At 37.9% G+C, this 25,109-nt stretch overlaps 1 protein-coding gene across 1 annotated transcript in view; it reads left to right on the top strand.

Moving 5' to 3' along the window:
* Positions 1 to 25,109, top strand: part of TTC29 (tetratricopeptide repeat domain 29) — a 594,494-nt gene that overhangs the window by 355,006 nt on the left and 214,379 nt on the right. The window contains exons 7-8 of the mRNA XM_039876006.1: positions 20,294 to 20,374; positions 21,636 to 21,731. The gene's annotated coding sequence lies outside the window, so the exon portion shown is untranslated. The remainder of the gene's footprint in view (positions 1 to 20,293; positions 20,375 to 21,635; positions 21,732 to 25,109) is intronic.

A 25,109-nucleotide genomic window follows, 5' to 3' on the forward strand; every position in this document is an offset into this window, starting at 1 on the left:
CAATGTGTTTAGTAACCACATGGCACCATTCACAGTTATTACAATATTATCGACTATATTTCCTATGCCATACTATACATCCTTGTGACTATTTCGTAACTATCAATTGTACCCTTTATTCCCTTCACTCTCTTCACACAGCCCCTCACCCCCTGTCCCATCGGGCAGCCATCAGTTAGTTATCTGCATCTATGAATCTGTTTCTGTTTTGTTTATTCATTTATTTTGTTCTTTAGATTCCACGCATAAGTGAAATCATGTTGTATTTGGCTTTCTCTGTCTGACTTAATTCACTTAACATAATACCCTCTAGGTTCATGCATGTTGTCACAAAGGGTAAGATTTCATTCTTTTTTATGGCCAAGTAATAGTCCATTGTATATATGTACCATATCTTCTTTATCCAATTGTCTATTGATGGTTATTTAGGTTGCTTCCATATCTTGGCTATTGTAAATAATGCTGCAATGAATATAGGGATGCATATATCTTTTTAAATTAGTGTTTTGGATTTCTTACCTTTTCCAAAATCATTCTATAAATTAGTTATATAAAATTCTTTTGGAAAATCAATGGGTTTTTCTTGGCACTGTCTTCCTTCTGTTAATATTAAGCACCATGTTACCTTTTGGGACGTGTGAATCCTTGTAGCTGAGACATCTTCATGTTTACATTCTTATGATATCATTTGCATTAGCAGTGATTGTTGGTAAAGGTTGGTTCTCAGTTTTCACTTGGTTAAAAGTAAAAGGATAAAGGAGGAAATATAATTGTTGTCCTTAAGTTGCCATTATTTGCCAAATAGGCATTTAAATTATTTTACAATTAACTTATTGTTTTTTAATTGAGGTATAATTAACATGTAACATTGCATGAGTTTGAGGTGTGTAACATAATGACTCAGTATTTGTATATGTTATGACACAATCACCACAGTTCATGCAGAGAAGTGGCATGGTTTGGTTTACAGTGTGCTAAGTCTGCTTAGCATCCATTACCATACATAGGTAAAAAAAAAATTTCGTGTGTAACGAAAACTTAATATTTACTCTTAGCAGTATTCAAATATACAAAAAAGTTACTTATTGTCAGTCCGAAAAATAGCAATGCTCTGAGAGATTTTTATGAAAATTCTGATATAGACAACGATCGACTTATTTACCCATTGTGTTTAATAAGTGGGCATATCTTTTGCCTATTTATACAATTTATTTGCTGAAAGGAGATAAAGAGAGAGTATCAATTAAGTGTTGTTTAAGAATTGAAAAACCGATACTAAAAAAAAATACCCCAAACAAATATGGTTGTGAAGGTGACAAACCTATATACAGCTAACCTTGGTACAAACCAAGGTGGGTTTGATACTATAAATAAAGTGAGCTGAAACTTGAGGATAAATCAGTTCTGAATGTGGGTATCGAAGAAGCCTTCTGAGGTGGGTTGTCATTTGAGCGGGGTCTTGAAAATCAAGAAACATTTTGAAAGTCTGCAGATTGTGAGGAAGCCATTCCAGGAAGAAGGGAGAGCATGAGCAGAAATCTGATGGTGTCGATGTGCCTAGTAAATTTGGGAGAACAAAGAAGGTTAGATTCTTGGAGGCAGGAAGTCGGGGAGTGCATGTGGTGTGGGACTTAGCATCACTCATATTCTTCGAAACCGCTTTTATGAAGGATACAGAAATGAAACAGATAAATGCCTAACTGGGTGACATTTAGGGAGGGCAGAATGAAAGAGAAATAGGTGCTATTGGAGGAAACGGCCACAATTGGGCACTGCTCTGGCAGGCTGCCAGGCATTTCAGGTAACAGTGAACCTGAGACACGAAAGGATCCAGCCATGTCACTTTTGGGAAAGAGCATTTCAGGCAGAGGGAGCAGAGCTTGGTCGGTTTAAGGGACTGAAAGCATGTCTGGGAGGAGTTGAGAATGTGAAGGAGAAGCGGCAGGAGGCAGAGTTGGAGAGACATGTGAGTCTCAGATCATCTCCAGTCATTTGTGCCATGTAAGGAACCTGGATTTTATTGAGTGTGCAGGGAAACCACAGGAAGAATTTATGCAGGAAAGTGGCATGGTTTGGCTTACAATTTACAAGCTCATTAACTGAGTTATGGAGAATAGATGGCAGAGGAAGCAAAGAGACTAGGAGGTCATTGCAAGAATCTGAGTGAGATATGGTGGTAATTCAGACAGGTGTGGGGAGGGAGGCAGTGGATTGTGAAATATTTAGAAGGTAGAGTCAAAAGGAATAACTAAAAGACTGGATGTTGGGTTGGGGCAGTGGAGAGGGAGGACTACAGCACGACTCTCTTGAAGTCTCATAACTGAAGTTGTAGTGAAATTCCTAGTCACCAAATTCAGGAAGAGTTATAAAAGAAGTTAGAACTCAATAGCATTTTCAAGATTTCTATTCTACTTACAAATTCTAGAACAATAAGTATAGATAGTGATTCTGATGTTATAAAAGTTAGACCTATTTAAATCATAGTCTCACTTCTAAGGACTTACCACTCTAAAAATTAATTTCTTTTTAAATAAACTAGCCTTACTTAAAATCTGAATGTGGATGCCCTAAAATAAACATAATATTCTATGGTAGTTGTAGGTTAATTTTTGGATTTTTTTTTCAACACGTTTGAATGTTTTCTTTATTTCAGTCAAATTTTCTTGTTGATTCTGACAGTTTATAACAATCTCTCTCTCCCTCTCTCTCTCTCTCTGGTGTTAACAATGAAATATTCATCCCCTGTGATGGTGGTGGACAGATTCAGCTGAATAACTGAATACCTCAAAACAAATTTTAACCATCTAATTATTTTTCCTACCAAGACTTTGACGAGATTTGTCATAAAGAGCAAAGACAGATTTGTCGCATTTCTCCATCTGCACTTGATTTGGTGAAATGATGATCTGAGAAATCCCCAAAGGAGTAGAAAAGAAGCTATATGGTTTGAGTCCATGAATTCACCTATATAATCGATTTTTACTAAAACTTATAGTTTTTAAGTAGTCTATATATTACCACCTTATCCAGTGATAGACTTTTTAAATATCTGAGAAGTGATATATATATTTTTTGTTTCCGAATTTCAGAACGAAGGATTTTCACAATGCAAGTAAACGAGAAGGTCTGAAATATTTTTCTTGAATACTGCTGTTCTACCACATAGAAAGAAGAATTTCTTTCGAAAGATGTATTTTTAAGTGTCTTTCAGAGAAGTTTGGATTTGGGCTCCTGGTGGTGCCCAGAAAGTGAAATGAACCATAAATGAGACACATCAAAAGTAACTTACAAAGAACTTTTTTAATATTAAAGTGATGAATCAGAGCTCAAATTAACAAGTAAAGGAGTCCACCTATAATGAAAATCTTTTTCCAACATAACACTTCATTATAAAGGGAGTTTTTCTATAATAGAAGCAAGTGTAATTACATTTTTATATATAATTAGGACATTATTATCATTTCACCATATCAAAGTTCATTATAAGACATCTCCGATACATTTTTCATAGAGTAAAAATAAAAAGAGAACAGGAGTCCTTCAATTAGACTCATATAAGGACATCCACAGAGACTGAGAGAAGCTGATCAAACAGCTTACTTAGCCCAAAAGGGACCAGGTAGAACCCACGTTGCTTTTATGACACAGTAGTTGCTTTTTTCCTGTATCCCGTATAATTTCTAATTGCAGTTTTTCACCCCATTCCAATTCAACCATGAGAGATTAAAGGTACAACTTTCTCAGTTGGAACCCAACTTTCCCCAGCATTTCAGCTGCCGTACCACAGTTCCTCGTGTTTACTCGGCTTGGCATAGTTCTTACTGGGCCTGACACAAACATCTGTCAAATAGGAGGGAGTGTGCAAACTGTTCTGAGTCATCAGTTTTAGAAAAATAACTAAGGTTCCCTTTTTCTTCTATCTCCACCACCGTGTGACATCTTTGGAAGATAAAGTGGCTTCTAAAAAAATGAAAAAGTTACCTGTTTTAAAACAAAGTCTGTAACAGAAATGCCTTAGTCAAACATGAAAAATGTGTCGTGTGTCAGAATTTGTAAATGTGTTTGCAAGTAAATTTTGTCTTGTAGAAATTAGCACATTAACATGTTTAAAGTTAATTAAAACAAATACATATTTTATGCATTATTTTACAGCGAATGCTGTTTTTTGTGCAGATGAAATGATGATAATGTCGTTTTGGGGATTGACTCTTATTACTCCAACCACCGAGTTTCTTCTTTTTGGCTTATTTAAGACCCCTCACTGAGCAGTGACTCTGTGAATTAATCGTGTGTGTTCATTGAGCTTGGTTTTATGATTTTCAGCCTTTGCTCTAATGCAAGATGTGTGGGGTGTGCCAGAGAAGGAATTCTTCCTGACCCTCGTCAGTAGAACCCCGAAAGGTCAGTGCTGGGAGTTGTAGAGAGCTTCTGCCTTGTACTGACAGAGAAACTGAGACACACAAAATGCCATTTCTGAGCCTGAACTGGAGTCCCCGACTCCATCCATGGCCAGGGACCTTTTGGCTCCTACTTGTTCTGATGGCATTTGTTGTGTTCCTCTACAATTCTCACAGTTCCAAAAGAGAATTTTAAAAATTAGATTATATCTCTACTGCACCAAATAGCTTATCTTCAAAGATTTTTTTTATATGTGTGTTTGTTTTATGATATACCTTCTCAAACTCTTCACCCTTTTTTTAAAAATAGCAGTTTGGTGTGAATTTATACATGTAAACAAGAAGGTACTTCAAGAGTTCCAGGTTTATAATTTTAAAACCCAATTATTTTTATTAAGCCATTATAGAAATATCACAATTAATTGGCGTTTCTGGTTAATAGAACTTAAATAAATAGACAATTTATATGTGACAATTTTACCTGGGCTCTACAGATACTTTTATTCTTTGCATTTTTTGACTCTTCTGGGTGTGTGCTGTTTCTTAAAATATTCCCATAGATGGCATATAAAAAAGCTAAAGAAGACTCAAAAGAACCAGGTCGTTTATGGCATAGATGGATTTGAAATAATGCTTTTATCACTTAAACCACATCTCTTCTCAAAATAGGTGGTAACTCATAGGTGTCAACATTGCGATTCACTTGTTTGACCATTCCCTCCTAGGGCGGAAGTGTAGCTGTTTAGACAGAGTGAATCTGGTTAAAAATTAACTTGTCTCCCTAATTTCTTAAACTAAATTTTGTGATCAGTACCTTCTTACTGTATTATGTTCTTGCCTGTAATCCTGCTTTGTTTATGACTGAAGAATTACTGTCATTTGGATTAAATCTTTATCAAAAATAGCAGCCAGCATTTCTGTACTCAGGTAGTCTTTCTGCTTATTCCTTTTGAATGTTCATGGGGTTTGCTTATAAATATTAGAATTTTCTATGAGACATTATCTTAGAATCAGACACTTTCTTGTTTTTCTATCATACTAAAGTAGTACATATTAAGACGATAGTAACATTAACTTGATAGAGTCTGTTAGTGGTTCCTAAACTAAAGGAGGGGGGGAACCTGTTAAATTACCTCTCATAACTTGCCTTCTAAACTTAAAATCCCTAAATTAGCATGTGTCACATTTCCCTCCAATTAACCTAAAAAAAAATAATCTTTCAGGTACATTATTTAAATATTGCAAGTTAAAAGTCTATAAACTATATTACTTTTTAGCTAAAACAGAATTTATACTCTGTCAAAAACAATCAACAGAAGAGTGATTAAATCAATTATTAAATTAATTTTATTAAACCTTTATTATATGATCAAACTATATAACTATTTTCCTATTCCACAATAAAGAAATGCTTTGACAGAAAATGAGCAAGTTTATGTTGTGGACAATACGGTCATCCAGTTATGTTTCTGTGCCTGGCGGTCCAAGTTTTGAGGCCATCTCCAATGAAGTCAGCCTGTCAGTGAGGTGGCTCTGTGCAAACTGGAGCACATGGCTGTCAACAGTTTCGCATGCTCAGCTGTTTTACAATTTACATGCTGTTTACATATTCACATGCATTTGTTTATATGTGTTTCTTCCATTTGACTATCAACCCTTTGAGGGAAGGAAATCTATTTGCCATTTCATTTACACCTTCCCATAGTACCTGGTAAAGGGCTCTGCCCACCACTGGTCTTTTGTAAATATCTAACTGCCAAGCACTATGACATTATGGTTTCATGCTAGTTTGTTTTGTTTTACTTTTATAGTACTGTTATCTACCATATAAGCTGAAAACATCTTCCTTTTCAGAACATATAAATGTTGGTCAGAAAACTAGGACCAAAGAACTGTAATGTATTATAATGTTCCCAGCACATTTGCAGTAAATACATTCTAAGGTTTCAGATGTCTTTCTAAGGAAATGTCAAGTATGTGCTTCTTGTTTACAGGAGAGGCATCTTTTTACAAATCAAAGAAAGTCTAGGTTTTTCCACTTTGCTTTCAGGGCTGGGTAAAGCTCCCCTTTTAGCCTATCAAAGGACTGATCACACGTTCAGAGTCTGAAGTTATGTGGATTCATATTTAATTATGTTGGCCAATTATTTTGCTACACTCACAGAAGGTGGAGGATGGTGACATAGAAGAGAATTCCCAGGCCACATAAACTATTGCTACCCCTCCTAGCCATCACTCCCATACTATCTACATATTCCTATATCCTTTTTAATTTTTTTTAAATGAAACTTTCATCTGTGAAAAGAATAGCATTAAAATAAAGTGCAACAGAAGGAAGCCGTGTTCAGCATTGAGCAATATGCTAAAAGTGCTTGCAATTTAGAAATGCATTTTTTCTTTTCCAGAAGGAAAAATTCCTGGTCTTACTGTATTTACAGTAAAAAGCTCTGGACATGTTTTTATAGTCTTGACTCCAAATTGGACTGATTTATTATACTTAGAAATGGGGGCTCTGCTCTTTTTAACCTTTAGCTTCTTGAGGTTACTATTATTTTTTTCACAAAGTATGTGTGTATTGTGTTTTAATTTTATTCTAAGTGGTAACTATAATTGAGACAATGTTCAAGGTGAAATTAAAAGGGGGCTTTGCAACACTTAATAAAGTGACCAGTTCTCAATTCAGTATGCTATTTTCTTGGGCAACAAAACAGAAACTTTATGAATGATAAATTTAGGGATCTAAATCTATTCCCTTTATTAACATTTCTGGCCCTAGATGATGGGACAATTTATAGAAGGCTGAAATGACTTTGTCTTAAGGTTTTATTTGTGGTTTTATATTTGTTAAGATAGAGTAAATCCTGTTATAATGCTCCAGGTGAACCTCTAACTTCACATTTCCACTTGAGAAAATTAGGCAGATGATGGTGAACTATCACTTATAAGAGTAGACCTTTTTATTTGACTATACAGCCAAAGAAATACACCTAAAATGTTTTTCCTTCCATGAAACCTGCTCTCAGAAAGCTCTCCCCCCAGCTCCCTACACCAGGCAGTATGTGCTTTGCAGTCATCAAGCTGTCCGTTTACCCACACCTGCACGCATGCTTCCATACAGAGATGTGCTTAAGAACCAACGACGATGCTGACGGCTGCTCTCATGGAGCTCCTAGCTTGGCAATAAAGCTCACAAGAAGAGCATAAACATGAAGTTAATGCTTTCATTATTTCAAAAGCAGTGTTTGCTTGATTTTCCTGCATCCTCCTCCAGGAAGGTTGCTTTGCCTGGGAGACTTCCCTTGGGGTTGAACATGGCAGCAGCAGTGATTCTGGTGCACAGAACCCCTTCTCCACGAGAAGATGCAGCCCTGCCTCCTGTGCTGTGATGCTACATCTCCAGGGCGGCTTGGACAGCTGTCATGGCCTGTTCATCTCCTGTCTTTTCTGACCTCTTCTGACCTCATTTCATCCATAAGTAATGTTTTTGAAGTTTCATCTAGTGGATGATGCTCCCACTCAGATAATATGATTATTAGGATCCCGTAGTCGACTAGTTGGCCAGATGAGCACGGAGAGCAATCTCTCCCAGACGCTCTGGCAGATGGCTATGTCAGTCATGTTTAAAGACACTGTATGTGTGCCTGTTCCCTTTTAGGCCCCTTTAAAGCTGTACCAGCCAAGTTTACTGTGAAAGAGAAAATCCAAATAGCAGGACTGATATGAAGCTCAAAAACTACTGAGAGGAAATAATAAGAAGGTATAGTTTAAAAGGACATGATGCAGACTGGGGGCTGGGTATGTTGGGAGCTTGTCCTTGAAACTGGTCTCAGCAATATCTATTTCCATTCATTCAAGTTCTTTTACCGTAAATCTGGCCTCCCATTCTCCCATCCAGCACTTAGGTGTGATTAAGGAACAGACCCCTTAAAGTAAGACATGAGTTCTAGATTTCAGAACTTACCTGTCCCTCAGCAGGGAGTCCTTGTACAGACACAGCCTGCCCACCTGTCCCTGTCAGCCATGTTTACTTATTGCTTCTTTAGTAACGTCGGCAGAAGGCAATGGATCTCTTCTCTTATAGCATCAGGAATTCATCATCTCCAAAAAGCATAAGACCTGGACAGTCACTCCATGAAGCAAATCTGCCATGTAATCACATAGACATGCTGGGTGTGTCACTTGGGAAGCCAAGATATCAGCATTATAGGCCATGACCTAAAAAAACTTGGACTTATTTCTACAGAGGGCTGGGCACTCATTTTCAAATAGCACAAGATAGTAGCTTTTTTATTATTTACAATAAACTGGTCACTTCCTCTCAAAAAAAAAAAATCTAGCAACTATTTTTAAACTAATACAAAGTTTTTTTATAATCTGTAGGGGTTTTTTTATACTCCAGCTTTGCCATTCATTTCGGCTGATTCATTCAAGACAACATTACAAAGCATGTGTTGTCTTCAATACTCTATTTAGTTGTGGCGAGAGGTAACATAGCATCAAAGAGCATGGCTGCTCTGTATGTCCACAGAGCTCACTGTGTAAGCGGGAAGAATGATCTTTCATGTCTTATTATATCCTTGTGAAATGAGATCCTTTTTCCCATAATGAAGCCTGAGATTCTCAGCAAGTAACCTCAGAACTTCCCACATCAGTTAAGATAGTGGAAGGGTAGAGTATGAGATTTGCCACTGGCTGAAATTCTTAGCTGAAGCTCAATCCTGCTCAATCTAAGTCCCTCTAAAGTGTTTCTTGACTCCAGTTTCTTTTCTTCATCTGACTATTGTCATCCCAGTCTGGAGAACTGCATGTGTCTGAATGTTCCCCTTGCTCCAGTCTCTCCTTGCGAGGCCCATGGCCCATCCTTACAGCTGGGAGAGTTACCACACAAAGGATATTCAGGTCATGTTACCTCTTCCCTTTGTTGGAAGATTCCGGTTGGCTCCCTATCCGTCAAGTACATTCTAAATGTTTTAGGCTAGCATATGAGGCCTTGTAGAGTCTGCTTAACCCTACTTCCCTAGTCTCACCGGTCATTCTGAGCCACAACTCCCCCGCCCAACACACACACACACGCGCGCAGACCAAACTCTGGCCGCCTGAGTTCTCACCATTCCCCTATGCTGCTGCTCGTCCGTGACTCCATGCCGCGACACATGCCTCTCTGCCCCGCTGCTGGGCTTCTCTCCATACACTGAAGACGCAGACTCCAGATGCAGTCTTGACACATTGGGCCTGACAACAGTACAGTTCTCGCCTAGGAGATCCCACAGCATTTTTTAAATGCTTTGAAAAATGATATCATAGGTTTTCTGCTTATACATGTCCTCTCCCTATGAGTTTCTTGAGGGAAGGGGTTGTGCCTTATCCATTCTCATATCCTAGGGACCTAGCAAGATACCTGGCCAGGAGTGGCATGCTAATACATTTTCCTGAATGGCTACATGAAAGAGAAATCAACTCTGCCTGCTCCAAGGCCTTCTGTCATCACTGTCCCTTGTATTCATTGTTTAAAAGAGCTCAGTAACAGAGTCATTCCATGGATGTTTCCAGAGTGAGTATGTGACCACCTCTGGCACACACCACATTCAGTGTTTGGAAGAAGAAGCTACTGGTGCTTTGAAAGTAGCTACAAAAAGCAAAGTTCGGTATATTATATAATCAGTATACAAGCAGATTACCTCTTAAGTATGGAAACTTTGTCTCTGATTTCTCACAATTCCCCCGTTATTAGCAGTTGGGTCAGACCTCTCTGTACAGAACCACCGACAGGCTTTATTTTTTCTATTATTATTTATCTCAGGCGTCGAAGTACAGCAGTGCTGTTTGGCGATTGTTCCTCTATGATGCCAAGATGTTTTAGAACAATGTTGTGATGCCTGGTCACACCTACTACCGCTGAGACAAGCCCAGAAGTTAAATTATGAAGCAAAAGTAAGCTTTGAAGAAATTTTTATTTAATCTGTATTCCCCTGTTTCATCTGCACATCCATCCAGCACAATCTGCATCATTATTAGCCACATCAACTTGCTAAAAAAAGAGAGAGAGTAAAAAGTAAGACATCTGTGTTATAGCATTAATATATTCAAAGGTTTTTACTTTCATCTTGCAGGCATTAAACAGTGTGTAAATGCAATGTAAGCGCAACTTACCACAGCACTAAGTTAGCAGAAGAAAAATGTACTTAGGAGCCTTAGAAAAGAAGGGGTGAGGGGGGGGCTGCAGAAAAAGGAAGAAAAGGTCTGTTTGTGTGGAGGGGCCAGTCAGATTGGGAATTATGTAAAAAGCAGAGTTTTATCGATGGAGTATTTTGCCTATTGCTCTTCCACAGCTTTACTTCTAATTGCTAACACAGTTTCTAAGGCACCGAGGCAACCCTCGAGCAGTGTGCTGGAGGTGTGTTTGTGCTGCTATGCCCTCTGGCTTGGCTGCCAGCCTGTTCCCTTAGATCAGAGCCAGGAGGCAGACTGTTTCCGAATACCGATCGCCTCACCCGGACCTAATCCTTTGAGTTCTCTTTGGCATCTATTCCTTCTGCCAGCTTCCTCCTCTGTTCCTCTCTTTTCTTCTGAAGTTGACAACAAAGACATCCTCAGGGCCCTCCTTGATGTGAGACCACTCTTGATGTTATTACAGTGTGTTTTTTTGTACCCTAAAGTTGTGCTACTTTTATATTCAGCTAGCACAATATTTGCACACCAGAAGATAAAGAACATGTGAATATGTTATACAGAGTGATAGTTTCTTTTTAATTTGTACCCCTCTGTGTTTTTTGATGTAAATCTTTTTCTTTCCCTGTCACTCATCTACATTCCTGATCAAGAACCTGAAGGTCTCCCTTTACAGACGATGCGACTTCCATACCTTAAATTGGTCTGACCTGCCACTTTTAATTTTAAAAATACGGCTGTATGAGATATGGATGAATATGGAATTTCTGTGAAGCACAAAACTTTTGAACGGTTTCTGTCCTCTGTGATAGTGAGTTTTAAAAGGGAAATCTCCAAAGAGCTAATTAGTAGACAAGTAGAGCTCAGCCTGAACAAAGCTGAAAAGATAGCAGATAACTAAAAGGACCTGGCCATAGCTGACAAAAATCAAAGCCCTGACAGAGAGCTGGCGGTAACCTTGGGCTGCTAACTGACAGGGACAATAAAAAAAAAAAACCAAAACACCTCCAAGCCTGGCAGAGAGTGACAGCCCCACTTTAGGCTCTCCAAAGAGTACAATGTCTCCACCACAAGGAAGTGGTAATCTTTCAACAGGCAAAATGGAAGGCTCAGCTCCAAAAGGTGTGAACCGGCTTTGACCACCACTCATGGAGGAGAGAGAGAGAGCCCACACCCAGGAGGTTTTGAAAGTTCCTTGCAAAGTTCCAGGCTACTGCTTAACGTGAGAGGGGGAAGTCCCTTTCTGCAGCAGTGGGCAGAGTGTGGGGCAGCCCAGCGCAAGGTGGAGACAGAGCTTGGTGACTCCAGCAGGTGAACAGAGAAGGAAAGCTGAGGAGAAGTGCTAGATAGGAAAAGCCCGTGAAGGCCAGGATTTAACGAGCCCAACGACCAACAAAAAGTGGTTGGAAATAAAAGGAATGGTACTGGCAAGAAACTTGTCGCATGCAAGGACAAAAGAACACTAGGAAACAAGGAAAAAGGTAATAGGAAACATAATTTGTAAGGAGGGGTATGGAACAGAGAGACACATTTTAAAACTAGAAAGGAAAGAAAACACAAAAATAATGATCTTTTAAAAAAAACACTCTAATTCACTGAGAGAGGAAGTTCTGATAGGTTTATATTAGGTTTAGGCGCTAATGAGTCCTAGTCTAAAATCTCAAGTTCATGAGAGGTAAGAAAGGATGCTTCCGTTAACTGAGAGATCTTAAAATTTCTTTTAGTGTTTACAAGATTCTATTATATATTTCTGGACATACAAACACTTATATTTAGGAAATAAACCAAGCCCTAACTTAGTGCTACAACCACAATGAGGGTGAAACTTGAAAGCAAGCACTTAAGAAGCATTCCGCTTTGAAACCCAATGCTGGTAACGTACATTAGGTGGTTTTTATTATCCCTAAATAACATTTCAGACAAGTTCTTCTGGTTCTATATTTATTCCTCTCTGAGATAACTAAAATTCAAATCCTTAGTAATGTAGCATTTGAAAACATGAACAGTGACTGCAGACTCCAGGGGTATTATCTTAGAGGAGAACAAGCAGTAAGAAAAAGTGAAAGCTTCGGAAGGATGAACCTGAGGGATTGTGTAAGAAGAAGGGCTGATAAATGTGCTTAAGTTTAGGGAAAATGCATCTCAGTTTTCCTGCTCAGACTCCAGTGTGTCTACTCATATACTTCGAAATTTATAACTATATAATTATATTGTAAATATTATGATATTTACTATTTATTTTAAGAGTGTCATTGAATTCTCCCCACACTACTATCCTAATTCCACAAAAAACATGGTTGACAAGTTAAAAAGCTTGGCTTGGCTCAGAAAAAGTCCGACCTCGTATGACTATCTGATTCTGAGCGGGAATGAAGTTAATTAAGAAAGGTCTCCTTGAATCAGGCAAATATTTGAAGACTTGGATCGTGGAAAACCTGCTCCATATTCAACTAGAGGTAGAGGAATAATTTTCTTTTTTAATTTGGGCTTGAGATTCAACATCTATTTTGGAAAAAAATATGTATATATATCAGAACACTATTTTTTAATATATCTGCTCATACTTAGAGATGAGTTACATAATCTAAAACAAGATTTTTTTTTTTTTTAAGCAATTAACTTAGAAGGTATTATAAAGCACAACCTAGCAAATATTTCGTTTTGGGTTCTCTTTAATTCACATATTCAGGAAAAACTAAGAGTTTTCTGTTTCATATTGAAAGATGATGCTACTAATTCACCCTCATTAGAATGTGTTGTGAGTTACTTTCTCTAGGATGGGAATAGGATGTTGTTGAGCCATTCGGTAGGGCTCAGCAGAACACCTTCGTCCCAGGATGCGAGCACACATTTGTGGTGCCTGCCCAGGATTCAGAATAATAACAACAGGAAGAATCTGGAAGGGTTTTGGTCTCTTATGCAGATGAAGTTTCTAGGTCCCAGAAAGGTTGAAAAACTCAATCCACATGATGAAGCTGCACAGTGGTCATCCCAGAAGTAGAGCCAAGGCCTGACTCTCTCCAGCATACCTTTCCCTATTAAGAGGGAAAGACCCTACTGGTTTAAACCTGCCTAACTTATTGACCTGTTTTGGTGTAAATCAATTACTAGTTTGAGTCTAGGTAAAAATAAACTGTCCAACCATAAAGGCCTTGATGATCATCTCTAGGTACTATATCTTACTGCCAAAATCCCTCCTCCTTCCTTTGTCTCCTGAAAGTATCCTCTCTTGCTCTCTCAGTCTGTTCAGGGCTGCTATATTAAATTACCATAGACTGGGTGGCTTAAACAATGGACGTTTATTTCTCACAGTTCTGGAGGCTGGAAAAGTCTCAAAGTCAGAGTGCCACCATGGTCAGATTCTTAGGAACCTGTTGCCTTCTTGCTGTGTCCTCACGTGGTGGACAGTGAGCAAACTCTCTGGTCTCTGCTTATAAGGGCACTAATCCCATCATGAGGACTCATCTAAGCCTATTACCCCCAAGGCTCCACCTCCATCATCGTCACACTGAGGATGACAGCTTTAGCATGAATTTGGGGGAGGACACTAACATTCAGGCCATAACACTTGCATTGTTTGCAGTTCTCTACTTCATTTACCTTCAACAGACATCAGTTTGATAAAACATAAGTCGGTTATTGTTTTCTCCCTTCTAGCATCCGCAGTGGTATCTGGCATATAGATAAAATGATATCTGGCATACAGTAGGTGTTCAAGAATTTTTTTTTAATGAATGAACCAACTTTCAGATCTTATTTGAAAATCAGACAGTGGCTCTCCCGATTTAAAAAAATAACTCTCAATATGAATTTTAATTAGAACTCGTGAAGAAGACCCATAGGCTAACTGCTTCCACTCTCTGCTTTTAACTTCCAGATTGGCCCATCTGTAATTTACAGATAAAAACTCCTAAGTTTGATTAATTAATGCAAATGCTGAAAATTCTTGGAATATATGTATTTGTATGGTTCTCTGTGACACAACCTTGAAGTATGTCATGACAAAATGGAAGAGAGAGTTGAAAAATGCTCTGTCATATAGACACAGATTATATATGCTTCATTTATATTATGTCAGATTTCCTTTTTTTCTTAATTTCTTCAATGGCAACTCTTCAGTGAATTCTTCAGATTCTTCAGTGACTTTGAATAGATGCTCCCCATTCTTTTTCAGTCATTCAGCTGAATGGCAGCACCTGTATAGATTGCTGTCAACATAAAGCCATAAAAATATTACATCTTTCCAGTCTCTGCACACTGCAATGGACTCATCTCAAAACTGACTTTCCTTTTTTTAGACTAGAGAACAAAAACATTTCCTAAAGCAGTGGTCCCCAAACCCCAGGTCATGGACTAGTACCAATCCGTGGCCTGTTAGGAGCCAGGCCTCACAGCGGGAGGTGAGCAGAGAAGCTTCATCCGTATTTTCAGCCACTCCCCAGCGTTAGCGTCACCGCCTCAGCTCCACCTCAGATCATCCATCAGGCATTGGATTCTCACAGGAGCACCAGTCTCTGGTGCCACAAAGGTTGGGGACCACTGTTCTAAAGAGCCGTATGGCTTTTAGTTTTTAAAAAAGAAAACTTGCCCTAAATAGTAAAAGCTAGGCACCTATCCTACGATAATTGCAATTTTAGGAAAATCATCAAAAGATGACAATGTTAAATGTCAAAATAGCTCATTTGATACCATTATGTTGGTATGAAGTGTCACTCCGGATCAGCCTTTGCCCTAAGTAGTCAACATGACCTCTTCCTATTATTTTCATGGTAGAAGCATAGATGATTTCTTTCTTTTTCCCTCCATCCTTCTCCTTCCTGCCTTCTTTCTTTTCTTCTTTTTGAGTCTTAATATGTAATTCGAAAGCATGGAAAATAATGTTTGAGATCTTTTAAGTACATTTGTAAATATAATTTTTTTTTTAATATTTGCTCAAAGTCTATTTTTAAAAGTCCATATATTTCAGTGGAGACTCTGTTTTACCGATCATTTATAAAGTGCATTTAGAAAAGCCATATAAGCTAAAATTTCCTATGTCACTTAGATTGGGTATTCAAGTATTCTTAATGGAAATTTTTTTTTTATATAGTTTTACATTAGAGGCTCCTACAGTTCTACAAATGAAATAAGTCACAGGACGTTATCTGTAAAGTTGTTGCATATAAGAAGACTAAGACCTGTGGTTGTAGATGGAGGATGGTTTTGCTAACTGTCCTTTAAAAAATTATTTAGTTTTTTTCTTTTTCATGATGAATGGTATGGAATAGATATAGGAAATATAGGGAATTCTTTGTGATTATTTTTCTTATGTAATTTTATAGAGTTTGACCTTATGAAACAGAATAAATAAAAATCTTGAATATAAAGTGAATCTACTTAATCAAGTTAACTTGAAAAAAACTAGTTGAATTAAGTCAGTTATGATGAGAACAAGTAGTTGATTTCAATCAAATACAATTTATAAAAGAATTATTTTCTAATTATTTTCTCCCCAAATAAATGGTGGCCAAATTACTCCTTATATTCCCAGCTGAGCCTGTGTGAACACCACTGAAATAGATTAAAAGACAGTGTATATAAAAGTGATATAGAAAAACGTGCCCACCAAAGTCACAAAAGATGAAAATGTAAAATACTTACCTTTTAAAATATATACACATATATATATATATTAAATACATATATATATTTTAAAGCATTTGTGAATATTGTCGTATTTTTGCTTAATTGTGTTAAGGAGCCAGTCACTTCTTTTTTCTTTGTAATCTATGTGGAGAGAAAGAGGGGGCAGGGAAGGGTGAGAAAGAACAAGAGAGAGAGAAATTTTATCTATTCAGTCCAAAGATGTTAAAAAATATTCCCATCATATGAGGATTTCTCAAAGCAATTTAAATGAAGAATTCTTTTGATACAGGGTGGAATTGTTCAGCTTGTGTGTTTCCTGACCATTGTTGTAATCACACAGATGCAACTGTGTTGATCTGCTTCACTCTATGTTTCCTTATTTAACTTGAACGTAACAATATTTCCAGTTATCTCCTCCCGCTAGCTAGCTTTATCTCTCAGCAATGTACATGCAATAAATGACTATTATCTCTATTTTTTTGCTATTATTAACTAATTGTTAGCAATAGTGTCAATGGTTTATAAAGTATCCTATAGAATACATTAAAATATAAAAAATATTTATCAATATAAAAATATTTAATAACCAGTATGATATAAGCATTAATCAATAGAAGTGAATGCCTGTTAGATAAAACAGGAGGGATGCCAGCCATAAACAGTTGCTTTAGCCCGTCTGGTTGTGTACCAGTTGAATATCAGTCCTGTATACACAGATTTCAAAAAGTAGACCCATTAAGAAAAACAGAATGTGTGTCAACAATAAACATTTGTTGAACTCTGTTTAATAAACTCTGTTAATGTAGTTGTGCGTGTGTGAATACATGCACCCCCACAAATATTTATATATGAACAGGTAGGTAATTTCACTTCCAAAAAGATTCTTCAAAGTACATTACTCCTAAACACATTGCTCCAATATCACAAGTGGCATTTAGAAAAGCCCACAAAAACTGGTTTCACAGAAATATTATACATTGGTGGTCAAAATTTGAATATAACCTTTAGTCATCTTTTACCTTTTTAATTTGAAAAGGGATAATCATGATCATGACAAAGCTTTTATTGCCCTTTACCATCTAAAATATGACATTAAATTTCTGCTGCTTTTTTTAGCTGGGTAGGATTAAGAGTAAAATTTATAAACTGAGGGACTATAGCAATATCTCTTTATCTAACTCACTGTGACTTTGTAGGTTTCCTTTTTCCCAGTTATGTTATTTGTAAAACAGATTCCAATTAGAGATGATAAATACACACACTTAAAAAATAAAAGGTGGTAGACTACTGCTTGTAATGATTATATTAGATTTCCCCCATGCTTTCTCTACTTCTCAAATACTTAAATCATCACTAACAGAATCAATTACAAGATCTCTGATTTGAAGCAAATACAAATTATTATTCAAATTTACAACTATAGTCTGCGAATTACATTTTGTATTTCTGAGGTAACAATTTCCATCTTAAAGTGTTTGTTGATAATTATTTTGCAATTCACATAAATGCTTGTTGATAATTAGTTTACATTTTCAGAGATGGCAAAAGTAGGGATTCGGCACAGGTGTAAAGTTAGAGTTAAATTTAAGATTTCCTGACTCTTGCTTTATCCATGGAACCCGTCCCAATGATTCAATTGCCTCTTCAGTCTTTTGAACATACTGATGAAAAATGTGCTGTTTCTCCTTTTTCCTAAAGTTACAAAATAATACTTAGTATTAAATTAAGAGAATTTTGAATATTAAAATTAAAATAGTTTTTCAATATAATGCATTTTAATAGAACTACTTCCAAGTAACTTTTCTAGCTGAAGATGAGTATACCATGTTTTTATCTAGATAATTCTTTTCTGTATTTATCGTCAAATCGAATGATGCATACCTTATAGATTTGATTCAGTAATGCTCACCATAAACACCCACAGTGGGTACACTTAGCACTGGGTTGAAATCATTGTAAAAGCCAGCAGCTGTTCTATGTAAGGGGCTAATTATGCATGATGAATGTCTAATTTGAGAGCAACACAAAGCTCATTTCATCTAAACAGCAAAGAAATTGATGTGACACATTTAATGTATTGCGTATGAATTTTTTGTTGTTGACTTTACTAAGTCTAAAGATGAGGAGTGAGTGAATGCCACTCTCTACTCTTGGCTCAGGAACCAGGGAAGAGGGTGAAATTTTCCACTGGGAAGGATTTATGACTTGTGCATGCTGCTGAATGATTCTGAGTACTTTACTCTTTAAATGGGAATTTCATGGTCCAGGAACTGAGGTGCTGTGCTTTTTAATTGAAGGCCAAATGTACCTTTCCTCAATATACCTGCTAAAAATAAAATACTGAGTAGTGGTGTAAACGTGTTGACAAATTCAGAAAATCAACTACAAACTTCTCTTTTAACAGCTTGTCTCATTATTTATGAAATAGCATGGTTGAAGTATATCTTTTTTATTTTTACCCATTGACCCCCTTTGCCCATTTCTTCCACCCCCACAGCTGGCAGTCACCAATCTGCTCTCTGTATCTATGAGCTTGTTTGTTTTTTCACTTTTCAGATTTCATGTGTAAGAGAGATCATAAGGCATTTGCCTTTCTCTGACTTATTTTACTTAGTATCATGCTCTCGAAGTCCATCTGTGCTGTCGCAAATGGCAAGATTTCATTCTTTTTTATGGCTGAATAATATTCCATTTTGTCATCTTTAGGATTTTCTATGTATAATATTATGTTATCTGTAAATAGTGACAGTTTTACTTCTTCCTTTCTAATGCGTACGTCTTTTATTTCTTTTTCTCGACTTCCAATGCTATGTCGAATAGAAGTGGCAAGAGTGGATGTCTTAGTCTTGTTCCTGATCTTACAAGAAAGGCTTTCAGCTTTTCATCAATGAGTTAGCTGGGAGCTTGTCGTATATGGCCTTTACTATGTTAAGTTGCAGCCCCTCTATACCTACTTTGTTGAGAATTTTTATCATAAGTGGATGCTTTCTCTTGTGCCCTGATCTTTGTGGCTGCCACGCGGGGGATGCCTTTGACTTCCTGGCTCTGGAGGCCAGGGGAGCTTTCACTCCTGGTCTCATGAGCCTGTAATAATTGGTGTCACCCAGAAAGGAACTCATACTCATGTCTGGCAACCTGACTTTTGCAGCTGCTGCCAGCGGACATGTCTACATTGCATGGCTCTGGTGGCCAGTGGGGCTTATACTAGTAGGTCTCACAGGACTGTAAACAACAGAGAAAGAGATTTTAAACAGCTGCCACCCCCAGAGCACAGCAAGAGGCAACAGACCCAGGAGCTTGGTCATTTTGTGAAGGAGGCCTGCTAGTTAATCATCACGGCTGTGGCCTGAGTGGGCAGGTTCCTTATTAAACGTGCATCTAGGGGCCGACTGTAATCCTTTCCAGAGACCTTGGTGGGTGGGCGCTCTCCTCACACACTCCTTCTGCCATGCTTCAGAATTCCAGCGCCTCCTGGAGGGGAGCTTTACACATGGCTGGTTCCCTGGTTTTCATGTCTAGTGGCCTAGTTTTGTGGCTGCCTCCCAGGGGAAGCCCCTTAATCACCTGGCTATGGTGGCCAAGGGGAGCTGTGTTCCTGGGTCCCATGGAACTGTGGCAATTGGAGAGATGGTGCTTGGCAAGCTGCCACCTCAGGGCACTGCTCAGAGAGCAAACTAAGGCTCCCCCTCCCCCAGCCTCTCTGTGAAGGAGGCCTCTTGGCTCTTCCTGGAGCTTTGGTCTGAGGGGCCAGATTCCAATTTATTACATATCTAGGGGCCTCCAGAGTGGCTCTCTCAGAGCCTAGGCTGGAGGTGCCATCTTGGTGCTCTCCCTCTGCCTTGCTCCCTATAATTGTGTGCTCCGTGAACACAGAGAGCATTTTCGTGTAGCTTATCATTGTATTCGAAATGTCTATCCCAGTGCCTCGCACATAGTTGGCAATCAAAAGAATATGTTTGGGATGAAAGAATGAGTGGATGGAAACAGAGAAAGTATGGTTATCCAATTCCTTTGTGCTCTAATGATGTCATATCTAGGTAATTGAGTGTACAATTTCTTATGATTTCCATTTTTTTCTGATCATTTGTTTTTGTCTCCTACAGGGGATATAGCAAAATATATCACACTTGATGAGATGAGACTCTTAGAGGTTTGACTCGTCCAGACTGATATACTATCACCAGGTAAATGATAAAAACACTTAGAGGGAAGAATACATACTTTGAAACAGATAGTTTTAGGCTTGTTTCCCAAGATACTTAAACTCTCTGAACCCAGGTTCCTTGTCTTAAAATACTCACCTTGTTTTATTAGATGAGACAATGAATATAAACTCTTCAGCATCACAGCCAACAACACATGGTAAATTTGGGTTACATTTTAGTTTCTTCCTTTTCCTTTATAGCTAGCTATATATAGACAATTTTTATATTCATATTGAGAATTTGAAGGAAAGAATTCTTAAGAATGCATGAATATATTAACTTTCTCTTTTAATTTCACTATAACCTGTGAATTATGCATTATTCTACTGTTTTCACTTACAACTTTGGACGGCCTATCATCTGTTTATTTAATCTCATCTCTTTACAAAACATAAACTGGTTCTTTCCTTAGATGGACTTATCATCCATATTAAGTATAGATATATATACATAGATTTATAGCAAGAAGAGATATAGTTACTTAGAGAAAATCAGCATTAAGCACAATGGGCCATATGTATTAAACCCACATCAAATCCACCTGAGCAGCATTCTCCTCTTGACAGGGTAATTGTAGGGGTGAGTAGTGAGGCTGAAGGATGAAGTGACTGCACAGATGGTGGGAGAGTGGAAGACAGGTGTTTGAATAGACACAATCTTCCCACTAGGTCTGTTCAACTCAATAATTCTCAATGTATTTTTCTTGCCCCACAAGTTCCATTTGTATTCATATTGGTTCTGCAGATGGCCACTGAGTGAACAGATAGAAATAACAGTAGATTATGTTTAAATATTAAACATAACATTGACATGGGCTGATCCAGCCATTGGAAAGGTAATTGTGTATATGTCATTTTGTGATGAGAGGCCCTAAGTGTTTAATGCCATGAATTCTGAAAGCTACAAGCAGGTTTGGCTGCCAGAAAAGAATCACCAAACCCTAACAATTGCATCCAATCCTTATTTATGTTAGAGTTAATAGTACATTGTCTTTCCTAGTCTATATCACCACCAGAAAAGAATAAGCACATGTAATAGGTCAGCTTATGTCAATATCTTTAAAACAATATTTGGACATACAGGAACACAATTGAAAGCTGCATTAGATTGAATCGGGCCCTGCTGGGGACCACTCTAACCTAACTGACAATATTTAGTCAAAAGGTTTTGAGTCAGTCATCCTGAGATATTCGAAACCAGTCATTGCACTCAGAAGTACAGATTTTTGACACTGTTTCAGAATAAAGCGTGAGGGACTGATGACAAGTCGGAAGAAGACTGCACTGCACATCAGGAGAGGATAACATGAGACTTGCTGTGAAGAAAGTAGTGTCAAGTAAGTAAAGAACCAAAGATATCGTCTCCTTTATTTTTTACAGAGTTCTAGTAGTGCTTTTCTTTACTCCAAGTACATTCTGCCCTTCAGCTCGATTCCATCTTAACTAAACAGAACTGCAAATCCTCTGCTTCAGCAGCTGAGAAGGTTTTGAATACTGTGCACCACTTTGCTTTCATGAGGGACAATAGTAGGCCTTCTCCGTATAGAAGATTCACAGACCTGCTGTCTCTATTTCTACCACGGCGCTGCAATACTCAGCACACACAGAACATGTAAGGGAAAGGGGCAGAGAGCAGAAGGGATTCTCTCTCCTCCCTGCAAATAAATGCATAGAAATCATTGTATGCATTGTATGTGCGCTACCTGAGGCAGACTCCCTGGGACTGAACAAAAAAATCTAGGATGTTTGAAATGTAACTTTTATTTACTCCTTCACTGGTATATCGAGTACCTGTCATGTGACAGAAACCATGGCAGGCACTGGGGAAAAAGAGTGATGGGCAAAGTAGGCCTGGCCACTGTTTTCATAAGACTTACAGTCACCTGGGGGTCACAGTCAGCAAAGAAATAAGTGTTCAGATAAGTAATTAAAAGTAATTATTATGAATCATGTAAACCGATGTGTAGAAGAAATAAAATAAGCAGTGAGCACATGTAACAAATGGACGTGGCCTGGGCTTGGTGGTCAGACAAAGCTTCTCTGAGGAAAACAGTGTTTATGCTGAGCCAGGAAGTACAGGTATTATTTAGCCAGATTGCAAGTGGAGAAGAGTGTTCCAGTCTTAGATCAGAACATACATGAAGGCCCTAGGATGGGAGAGAGGGTGGCACATCTGAGGAGGAAAAGTGAGGTCAGCAGAGTTGAACACGGAGGCGAGACGCACGGGCAGGATTGCACAAGTGCCTGTGAGAGTTTAGGCTTATTCGTCGTGCTATGGGGAAACCACTGAAAAGTTTACATAGAGGCTGAGCGGTGATATTTTTAAAAGTTTAGTTTGTATGTTGTGGATAACCAGAAAGGTCCAAGGTGGGAGTGAAGAAAGGAACTAAGAGACTGTCATGATATTTCACATGAGAGATGATAGTGGCTTGACTTAGGATGGCAGAGGGAATGGAGAAGGAGCGTGTTCATATGTGAATTGGCTTTTCTGCATCTTTTTTCAGAGCCATATCTCTACACAGCCAATTAGGCCAAAACATTTAAATCGTATCTTATTTTCTGGGAAATAATTGCTTCTCTTTCTGTAGAGAGGCACTGTCAGAAATTTTCCAACATGTGAGGTTGATTTATGTATGGAAAATAATGGATTATAAGTGAAGCTATATCATTTCTAACCCTTGATAAGGGGCCCTCTATACATAACACTTTGAAAATAATCAGTTGCATATAATGAATGAAATTATAACTAGAGCTTAATAAGATTAAACACCTAGCTATAGCATAACCATAAACCACTGGAATTATAAACAAATAGTGTGCATTTTATTTAGACTGCCAATCCTTCCTTAGATAACTGACAATGGTTACTCTATGTCTTAATCCATTTGTATCCTCTCTTTACTTTAGCCCCCTCTTCCCTACACAGCGGTCTCAGTTGTCCAATAGAATCCTCTGCATTTCACCACCTTCTGTGCTAATTCCTCTGCTTTCTGCTTTTCCCTTGCATTTCCTCCCTTTTTTTCCCGTTCGCTTAGTAGCTCTCTCTTTGGCTCTTCCACTTCGCAGGGACCTGTCCTTTTTGCTCTGCTGCTGCACACCTCACTGATTTCTTACCCTCTTTCGCTCGCTCTTCTTTTCTATCCTCACCTATGATTTCTCTCGGGAAACAGCAACTTTTCATAGGACAGAGGGAACTTAAATCCCAAACTTACCCAGTCCAGAATAAAGCCTGTGTCTCTGATGAAATCAGAGGAAGCTGACTGGGTGACCCAGAGAGCACTAGCCTTACCTCTGGGAAACAAAAACATGGGATAGACCAAGGGATTTCTGAAGACTCTATCAGCACCAAAAATATTTTTTTTCCCAAGAGATCAGCTCTGATGCCTGACTTCTACCACTAAAGCTCTTCCTTTGGATGCAGCTATTCATTACCAGCTAGAGGGTAAATATTAGACCACTTTTGATACAATATCATCACACATATGGCAAATTTTGAAGTAACCGCACACTAACCGAAGATCAGGGTTTATAGAATTTTAGAATTGCAAGGGGCATTAGAAAAATTTAAATAGCATATCAGTTTGCGAGAGTAATTAAGTATTACCTGCCAGTGAGGAGGATTTATAGCATAAAATTAAGGCAAGCTTTATTTTGATGGAATGGAGAGGCAGGACAACTTGAAAGGAATGGAGAGCGACTTAGCCATGAGGTCCCTAGGAAGAAGATGTTAAATTAAGAAAGAAGGCCATCAGCATGAGGCACAGCAAAGAACATAAATGGTGGCCACTTTGTATCTGGGCTCATGGGGGTGCTGGATGAGGTGTGTACAGCTTTGACATCAGAGACTATGTTCACACACTTATGAATTTTAACTGCCCAAAGTCACAGAAAAACAAATATGAAGACATGGAGTCATTTATGTGTTTCCTCATTCAGCAAAGAATTACTACGACTTTACTTTGTGCTAAGCACTGTTTTTGATAGTGGAAGTACAGTAGTGAACAAGACAAAGTTTCTGTCCTTAAGGAGATTATATTCTAGTATAGGAGATGGATAATAAACCCTTAAATAAATAAATATACTACTGTTACTACTACTGCAACTACTACTACTACTACTATTATTATTATTATTATATTACTAATAATGATAATTAACATTTATATAATACTTATAACTGGACAAACATTGTTCTTATTCTCTTGTATATATTAACTCCATTAATTCTTACAACTCTCTTTTAAGGTGAGAACTATCATAATTTCCATTTTACAGATGAGGTAGAAACAGGTTAAGTACCCTGTTCAAGGTCACAGGGCCTTAAGGAAGAGTTATATAATGTCGGTGGTAAATATTATGAAGAAAAATAAAGGTCAAAGATCGCCATATACAGATTTGGCTGATGGAAGTAATATACTTAGAGAATAACAACACGGTCTTTGGAATCTGAGTTCTTGAATTGGTGTGGTAAACATGAGCTCTGTGACTTTAGGCAAATTTTATCGTTTATTTTGGACCTCAGATTCCTCATCTCTTAAAATGGGATAATAAAACTTAGCTGGAGGGGTTTCTGTAGTGTAAAATAATTAAATTATATAAGGATTTACCACAGGCCTGGTACGCAGTATATCCATCAAAATGAACAGGGCTTGAAGCTCAACAACAGCAAAAACAGAGGGAAGAGGAAACAAATTGCTTGTAGCTGCTGAATGTTT

Source organism: Pteropus medius, unplaced genomic scaffold (assembly GCF_902729225.1).
Source record: "Pteropus medius unplaced genomic scaffold, Ma_sr-lr_union100, whole genome shotgun sequence".
NCBI classification, from domain to species: Eukaryota; Metazoa; Chordata; class Mammalia; order Chiroptera; family Pteropodidae; genus Pteropus; species Pteropus medius.